Consider the following 10,160-nt stretch of genomic DNA (forward strand, 5'->3'; position numbering starts at 1 on the left):
AAGGAAATAACTAGGTGAATTCTGAATCCCCTTTACGTGACGAGGAAAATTTATTTCACTTATTTGGTTAAGAGCTTATCTGAAAAAAAATGGATAAAAGAAATTAGTATAAAACTTAAGTCACATTTAACATGATTGGACATTATGGTTTATGAAAGAGAATGAAAGAATGACATAGGCTTGGATCATGGACATTTTCATTTTCAGTGATGAGGATTTTATTTAAATGTCAAAATATAAGAAATAGAAACATTTTATGTCCAATATAGAGATTATGTTATGAATTGGCATATGTATATATGATTGAAATTTTAATGAACAAGAAGCTGTAACTATTAAAAAGGGTTAATAGGTTTTGTTTTTATTTTTGAGAAAATCTATTTTACTTTATTCATGTACCATAGCCCCAAAATACACATAATTACATTGGTAACAATATATAGTTGCTTTTTGACAAAGGACAATTTTACTGATTAAAAACCAAGCTGCTGTACTTAAATATGTTGCAGTTACCATGGAAACAATTCTACTCTGACTCAGAGCATATCTTGTTTTAGGGAGAGTAGCTTGTTGTTATGGCAATGGAAACTTGAGCATTTTTCCCAAAAGAAGACTAACACAGGAGGGGTCACACGGTTGCCAGTTACAAAGCACACAGAAATATGAGTGGATTTACTATAGATAGCTGATAGAAGTCATAACCGGTAAAGATAACAAATATCATAATAGTTTTGTTAGGAAATTCTCTTCATCCCATGTGCCTCCCTTGTTTTAGTTTTAATTGTAACAAATAATAATCATGTCATATTATATTATGCTCAAAATTTTACTCACTGAAGGCAACAAATTCAAATTGTCAGTTCTGTAGCAATCATAGATGATGTTTTATTAAAACTAATATGAACTACATTAGAGATACTAGAAGAATCATAATGTGTCACCTATTTCACGACATTATGGCAATGATGATGGTAATAATAGTAAAAACTTACAGAATGTCTGCCATGTCTGGAATATTCTAAGAGTTTTTCGTAATAATAACACATTAAAATTTGCATAATACTCTCTTTGGATAGGGCACTATTAATATCTTCATTTTACAGGGAAGAAAACTGAAGCACAAAGAAGTTAATTAATTTATCCAAGGTCACAGAGCAAAGAAATGCCAGAGCCAAGAATCAAACCTATGAAGTCCATACTCTTACCTATTTCCTACTTCCTTATGATAGCATTCTCTTATTGCTTAATATATTAGTTTTTATTTTCTTATATTTTGATTAAATCTCAATTTTCTTTAAATGCATTAAATTACTTTAAATAGTATTTAAATAAAGATGAAATTATATTTAGTATCTAAAGTTTTTCCAAGAATGAGTATAAATTTCAACCGAAATTGACAACATAAACTTGAATTTAATAGAACCAAATAAAAATATAGACTGACCCTCTGATGTTGGCATATTAAATTTTAGAATATTTAAGAAATTTGGGGTGGTAAATATGCAAGCTTTATTCAAGGTGAAAAGAGTAGGATTCCTTAAGGAATTATTCTGAATATATTTGTCTGAAATATACATGCAAATATAAAAATGGCAACTAAAGGATTTATTGTGATAGGACTCTAATTAGAATTGCAAAATATTTCATTTCAGAAACATATGCCTTTTCTCCTCAAAAATTTTTAGCCTTTTAAACCAAAGCTATTTCTCTTACTAGTTTATATGTTGCAGATGAATCATGAATTCATCTTAGTCTCTTAGGCAATGATTACATAAGTCTTTCAATAACACAAAATGTTCATTCCTCTTTGTGTTATTGAAAAAACTTGTGTTATTGAAAATAAAATTGCTTTCCCTGTTACCTTATTCTAATGTAGGTAGGTGAATTTTTGATAAATAAGTAGTTTCTAAAAAGATAATGGTTGACCTGATAAAGGTTATACACATTTAAAACATCGCTGCAATAAAAGCCTTCTAAATGCAGTGATATTAAAAGTATTACCTTCTGAATCAGAAGTAAGACAGGAATGCTACTATTACCACCCCTATCAATATTGCATTGGAGATCCTAGCCAGAGAACTAATACAAGAGTGGTTAGCAACGGGTTACAAGGTGTTCCTTTTATATTAATATTCAAAACAATACTTGATATCAAGATGTTCTTAAAGAGTACTGCTAACAGTAAATTGCTTAAATAGTGTGTGGGTTAGTAAAAAGCCATTAGCTAGTGGCTTTTCCCATTCCTGTGCTTTCGTTAACCTGCCAATGCACATATCACAAGCAAATCCAAACACTCTCACCTCTTTCAAGGGCAAATTTTTACACCTTCATTCTCCAACTCTACTTACACCTCAATTATTAATCGTTTATTAATACACAATACTTGTCCTGTATTTTCAACCTGGTTTTTAGTCTCACGCTCACAGATGCTCAGATCTGATTCACTGATAAAATGTATCCAGCTACCATACCACCTTGATGCTTCAAATTGCAGAGGGAAACAGGAATTTACCTCTAGGCATGTTCATTTCCTGACAACTGTATAATTATGAGGTAGTTGGTAATATGGACTTGGACCTCAGGGAGAAGACAAAGCTAGAGACACAAATAAATAGGAATCATTCACAAATTAGTGTGTGTGTTAATGCTATAGTTAGTAGATACAGTACATAATGTTCTAATGCTATACTAACAGTAATTGCAATTTACTAAATATCAATCAGCACACACACTGCTACATCTAGAAATCAGTTTTCAAGGTAAGAACTATTTTCATTTAACAAATAGCTAAAGTCTGGGGAGAAAGAAATAACCTGCTCGAAGCAGTACAATTAGTAGGTGATGAAGCTGAGATATGAATACAGGCCGCATCAAAAAAACTTATTCATTTCCCTATAGCGTAACAAAAAGCTTTAAAATATTCTAGAAGAGAATTCTTGCCTATATTGTGGAATGTTTTGTCTATGAATTTTAGAAATGATATGCTTATTTTTCTTCATTTCCCCACAAGACAATTATAACATTCAACAGTACTATTATTCTCAATAGATCCTAAAACTTTGTGTTTGTTGCTTCATAATCTTTTTCTCTTAAAACATATTTCTTTATGTACATCGAATCTTCCCATGCTTGTTCTAATATTATATGTGAAGAAAACAACAGCCTTATTCTAACCATGAATACGTTTACTGTCTCCATCTTTGTTTCTGCCCTTCTCTTTTCTGTTCATACTTCTAGCTATCATTTGCTTCACCATCACTTATGAACAATGAAAACAGATAAAACACATTGTGTATTAATCATGTGCAGTCTCTACTGCCTGATACAGAAACTCCTCTTCATTTAAAAGGATTGTATCTAGGCTAACAGATTGATCGATTTTTTAAATCAAATATATTTCTTCTACAGCAACCACATCTGTGTATTATATCTCATAAAAAATCATATACAACAATTTTAGAATATATATTTTTGTAATCATTCCTTCATTCATCCCATAAGCACTTATTTGAGCCACTTATGAGAAAGGCACTACGCTAGGGTTTGCATAAAGAAGACACAAGTCCGTCTTGTTAAGGAGCTCAATCCTGGTTAGGTAGAGATAATTAACTAGTACTTCTAATGAAGTATAGGTGCCACTTCATCCTAACAAGTAAAATGCTGAATAGGCTGAAAAATTTAACAACTCTTCTAAAATACATAATAAAGGGGAGGACGCGGGGCAAATGGAGGACCCCAAGATTAAAGAGACAGATAGACAAATACAGGCAGTCGCAACTTACTGGAGCAGAGACTCACAAGTAGAAACAGCCACTGGACCCGGTGCTGGGATCGAAAAGCTGAACTGTGATGAATTTCCGGAGGCTCATTATGCACAAGTCAGAAAGTTAAAAACTCCGTGGATTCAGTGATAGGTGGTACCCACAATTTTGTGAGTTTTACCTCCAGGAGCTGACCAGATCTCACAGCAGCACTGACCCTTGAACAACAGGGGTTTGAAATTCGCGGGTCTACTTATACTCTTCCTGGTTTCCGCATCAGCTGATTCAATTAACTGTGGATAGGAAACAGAATTTTCTCATTCTCAGCCGTAGATTCCCAACTGGGGATCGAAAACACTGTTTTCAATCTGCAGCTGGTTGAATCTGCGAATGCTAAGGGCTGACTGTAGAGTCAAAAGTTATATGTGGATTTTCGACTGGGCTGGGACAGGGCCCCTAACCGCCCTGCACTGGTGCATTTCTCAAGGGTCAATTGTAAATATCGGAGAAAAACCACCTCGTGCTTCTAGCAGGGGGAGAAGAAAAAGAATCATTTTGAAATATGCCAGAGCACTGTGTTCTTCTAAATAAGGCCTACCCGTAGGGGAAACTAGGTAACCAGAGCCTAACTGACCTAGTAGAAGAGAAATACTCAAATACAGCTGGCTCTAGCCACTCTGTTTCACCTAAGAAGACAAGAAAAAAACCTGAGACACATTTGTGAAGTTTACAATCCTTTTAGTGAGCACAGGCTCGCGAAAAGACTGAGACCTAATCATAGGACTATAGAATGTTTCCCTCCCACATCTCCCCACCACATTGCTAATGGCTTATTTATAGCAGCTCTTCTTACCAAATCCATCAGGAAAAAATTACAAGGCATACCAAAAGAAAGATTAAATCACAATTCGAAGAGACAGAGCAAGCACCAGAACCAGACTCAGATATGGCAGGCATGTTGGAATTACCAGACCAAGTATTTAAAATATCTATGATTAATATGCTAAAGGTCCTAATGGATAAAGTAGACAGCAAGCAAGGAGAAAGCTGGAAATTTTAAGAAAAAAGCAATAAGAAATGCTAGAAATCAAAAACACTGTGAGAAAAATGAAGAATGCCTTTGATGGGCTCACTGGGACACTGAACATGGCAGAGGAAAGAATTTCTAAGATTGAGGATTTCAGCAGAAGTCAGCAAAAATGGACAGACAAAAAAAAAAAAGGCTGAATAAAATCCCAGAATATCCAAGAACTGTGAAACAACTACAAAAGTTGAGTCATACATATAATGAGAATTCCAGAAGAAACAGAAGAAATATTTGAAAAGTAATCACAGAATTACCCCCAAATAAACTTGGACATCAAAGCACAGATCTAGGTAGTTCAGAGAATACCAAGCAGGACAAATGTAATAAAATGATACAAACAAACAAACGAAAGTGCACCTGGACATATTCTCAAACAAGATAGAATCAAAGATAAAGAAAAATCCTGAAAGAAGCCACATGAGAAAAAAACACCTTACTTCGAGAAGCAAAGATGAAAATTACATCCAACTTTTCCTCGAAAGTGGTACAGGCGAGAGTAGAGCAAAATATTGAAAGTACCGAGAGAAAAAAATCAAAACCGAAAAACAGAAACCCAGAGTTCTGTATCCAGTGTCATTATCCTTTAAAAGTGAAAGAGAAATAAAGGGTTTCTCAGGCAAACAAAAGTTAAAGAAATTTATTGCTAATAGACCCAACTTGCAAGGGATGTTTAAAAGTTCTTTAGAGAGAAGAAAAATGATTCATGTCAGAAATAGGTTATACATAAAGAAAGAGCATCTGAGAAGGAATAAAAGAGGATAAAAGAACTTTTTTTAATTCTTAAATGATCTAATAGATGACAGTTGGTTCAAAATAATAATTGAAATACTATATTACATTATGTGTACTTACATATATATATGCTTATGTATACAAGAAAATGAATAATAATGATATGATACAAAGGATGAGAGGGAGTTATCATTATTTTGTTATTATAAGGTACTCGCACTTTGTATAGTATTATCTATAGTAACACTTGATATACTGTTGTTCGAAAGTGGACTTGGACTAGTTATAAAAGTATATTGCAAACTCCAGGGCAATCACTAAAAAAAGAACTATAACTGATAAAAGTAAGCAGAGGTAGAAAATAGAACCATATAAAATGCTCAATTAAAACTGCAAAAAAGCAGAAAAAAGAGTGGAAGACAAAATAGAAACAAAGAACAAGGGTAACTAATAGAAAACAGTAACAAATATGGTAGATGTTTATCCAACTATATCAATAATCATTTCAATATCAATGGTCTAAATGCAACAATTAAAATTCAAAATTTATCAGAGTGAATCAAAAAGGCAAGCCCCAACTATATATTGTCTACAAGGAATTCATTTTAAATATAAAGACATATATAGACTGAACGTAAATGGATGGAAAAACATATACCTTGCTAATGTTAATCATAAGAATGCAGGAGTAGCTGCATTAATTTTAGACAAAGGAGACTTCAAAGCAAGGAAAGTAATCAAGGATAAAGAACTGCATTACACAATGAAAAAGGGGTGAATCCTCCAAGAGACATAACGATCCTTCACATGTATGTGTCTCACCACAGAGCACCAATATACATAAGGCGAAAACTGACAGAACTGCAAGCAGAAATAGACAACTCCACTATCACAATTGGAGACATCAACACCCTGCTCTTGGAGAGAGATCCAGCAGGAAGAAAATCAGTAAGGTCATAGTTGAACTCAAGAACACAATCAACTGAGTATAATAAACATTTATAGAGTACTTTATCCAACAACAGCAGAATACATATTCTTCTCTAACTCCCATGGAACATTAACCAAATTAGATCATATTCTGGGACATAAAACACACCTTAACAAATTTTAAACAATAGAAATCAGAGATATCCAGTGAGCTCCAATGAAGCGCAAAGTCAGTTACTCAGCTGAGAAAGGAAGGTAAACCTGCAGTTGACTCTTGGGCTGACTCTTTTGAAAAGGTAAGGCCTCCACAAGGTAGAGAAGAGGATGAGGACTTTTCATGTGCAAAGGTATAGAGGCGTGACCTAGTATGGAACATTTGGGAAGCCAGTCACTACTCAGGGTGTCTGTGAAGCAATAGTAAGAGACAATAAAGAAGAGGCTGGGGCTAGATTAGGAAGTAAGTTGTGTACTTGTTGTGTAGTGAAACAAGCCAGAATTGATGAATTAGGAATGTGTGACTTTAGACTAACCTTTCATTTCAGAAGCTTCCTGCAAAGGGAAAAAGAAGGAAATGGTCAATAACTTGTGTGTATGTATTGCTTATTTGATGGAAATGTTTGAATGTGTATCGTCAAAAGGGAAAAAAAGGTGGATTGATGAACAATGCTTCTACCCCTGAAAGAGAATGAAGTCAGGTTATAGTAAGAGAGAGATCTATTCCACTTTGAAGTGGGAATGGTATGCATGCAGAGGTTTGCAAAAGAAACAGTCAGTTAGATATTAGATTGTCTGATATTAGAGTCAGATGTGAAGTTATCTCTTCTAATAGCATAATACAATAAAAAGATAAAACATATACATCTTCATGCAACTCATAGGCTGAAGTTTTTAATTCATTCGTATTAGAAGATTCACACTTTAGCATCATCTATTATGGTTTATCAAAAACTAGCAAAGTCTTGATTTTATACTGTAGATTTTATACTTTTTTTTAGTTTTTCAGATTCTAGCCAGCATCAGGAGGCAGGGAACACTCTGTCTTGCTCATCATTGTAGCCCTGTGTACCTGAAACAGTGCTCACCATGCACACGTTTGTTAATGAACGAATTCATGAGTGACGACGTTATTTAGAGGGTACATTATACCTGTTCCTGTGTTCTCCCATCTAGCATAAGACCCCTGGTATTTCTCTGCTCTTTCACTCTTCCTTTTTTAGAGGCAGAGCGTCTTAAATCTCATTAATGTGTTTTGAAGGAGAATCTTAGCATGGGGTGCCCAGCTCCTTCCTCTTTCCTTTCCATAGAGACAAGCTGGAAACAGTTAGGGCTCTTAAGTTGGTAGTTCTTTCTTGTTCTGGAGTTAAACAAATAACCCCCATTCATGAATTTTAGTTTTATCAGAAATAAAGGAAATACTTTGGTCTATATCTGCCAATTCTCTATCCTATCTCATTTGACTCAGAATTTGAATGAGGAAGTTAGTAATATTTATTCAGATCTTTCAAAACCTGTGATGAATGCAGTTCAGCAAAGCAATTAGAAAGTATCTTAGTTAGGGTATGTTCATTGAAAATATATACTTCTTTTTTTAATTGTTTTTGGTGAGGCAACCCTTGGTTGACCTCATAGATTGCAAGAACCTTGTCAGCTTACAATCCCTTATATTTTTTTATGTTTTAAGACTACAGCACCTGGTCTTCCTAGGCAGTCTTCCCATCCAAGTACTAACCAGGTCTGACCCTGCTTAGCTTCTGAGATCAGACAGGATCAGGCTTGTTCAGGGTAGCATGGCCGTAGATGAAAATATATATTTCTTTATTAGGATCTGTAGCAAAGTCTTTGTCAAGTCTGTCCCTCACTTGTTGTCTCACCTTAAAAAATCATTTACACTTTGTTCAGTGTCCTCATTTCTAATATGAAAATAATCTATGTTTTATATACATTACATAAATATGAAAATATTAAAATGATATTGGACTCATGCCTCCTCACAATCATTATACCACCCATTGCTCCGTAAAGGTCACAATTAACCAGACTACCAACACCAGAACTTTGACCTGTTTTAGACTATATAAGTGGAATCATAGAAGAAAAAAAAGAGAGATTTGTAAAATAAAAAAAAAAAACTAATATGTTTACAATTTTTGAATATGATAGCACACCGTGCATATGTTTTTATTATGACATTATTTTTCTTATAATAACCAGTGCATGTGCCCCATCCTAGCTGGGACTGCATTAGATAGGACCAATACCTACCATGATCATATTTGCCCTGATCATGGCAAAACCTCAAAAGCTCTTCTTGTCCCTCTAAGACTATTCCGTCCCCTAATGGTCCTCAACAATGAGGGGGAGAGATCATCATTAATGGAGAAGATTTACCTTCAATAGTGGGGCCTGAGACAAATCCATGTTCACGGTGTTTATTTGGGAGGAAATCCCCAGTGCAGTGTCATTGTGGATGGGATCCTTGAGGACTGGGGAGCTGGGCCCATCTGGGACAGACCACGGAACCTAGGGAGCTGCTCTCAGAATCGATCTAGGGTGGCTGGGAAGACTATGCAATAAATACGCTCCTCTTCTTGAGAACTGTCCTTAGGGATGTTAGCTCCTCCACACCACTGAAAATGTAAAAGACATGTGAGCCTTGAGATGAGACACTATCAGCGTAGAGTGACCTGAACCCTCGGGGAAATACCTGGGGTGTAGGGGCTGAAGGCAGAGGTGAAGCCAAGAGGGTGTGAGACAGAGCAGCAGTGGAACTAGGCAGAGGGACTTTGAATGCTATTTTTATTCTGTAGATATCACATAACATTTAGAGATTTATTTCAGCATATAAACTGAGGAATTTTTCATAACATAAAACATAATATTTTATATCATAAAGTATAAAAACATACAACCAAAGACAGTATGTTTGCAAAAACTAAAATTAAAACTAAACATAAATGACTTTCAGTTATTATACTTATTCATTTATGTCAACTCAATACCACTTATTTATTTTTGTTATCTGTGGTACTTGTAGCCAAATAAATGATAGAAATTTCTTTAAATGAAAAGAAAATATGGGAGAAAATATTATCATTGAGAAAATTACCAATTTTCCTGATAAACTACTATTACTTGATTTGAGCAGCTTCGACCACACCAGTATTCTTCAGGCATATAGTCAGAGACTCATTGAAACAGTCTACTTTGCTTCTAGATTCATTTTTCAAAAACACTAATTTAATCAAGTGACTTCCCTCCCTAACATCATAGGTGTTCATATCCTGTAACTTGTAGTTCCCTATATGTCCTTCACTTGTTCCTGTCACTTTGCTTCAATTCGTATCATTCCCTTTCTGGCAGTGCCCACCACCCCTTCTGACGAGTCTCCACTCACGCTTTAGTCCAGCATAAGCCGCCTCTTCGGTGCCCTCTCCCATGACTCTGAGCTGGGGTTTTCATGCATCCTTTGCAAAAGCCTCGAGTGGATTTTTTTTTTTTTTTTTTCTTACCCAGGGATTATAACAAATCTCAATCTTGTACTTTAAAACATAAACTTCCTTTAATCACCTTTAAACTAAAAATTAATTATTAGCGATGCAGTACCATCTCCTTACAATATGTCGTTCTCTGTAATTAATGCATGAGATTTT

General features: G+C 34.8%; 1 pseudogene; it reads right to left on the reverse strand.

Annotated features, from left to right (window-relative positions):
* Positions 1 to 8,189: 8,189 nt before the first annotated feature.
* LOC112483992 lies at positions 8,190 to 8,309 on the reverse strand (annotated as a pseudogene).
* Between the last annotated feature and the right edge of the window lie 1,851 nt (positions 8,310 to 10,160).

The sequence above is a fragment of the Pteropus alecto genome, unplaced genomic scaffold (genome assembly GCF_000325575.1).
Source record: "Pteropus alecto unplaced genomic scaffold, ASM32557v1 scaffold166, whole genome shotgun sequence".
NCBI classification, from domain to species: Eukaryota; Metazoa; Chordata; class Mammalia; order Chiroptera; family Pteropodidae; genus Pteropus; species Pteropus alecto.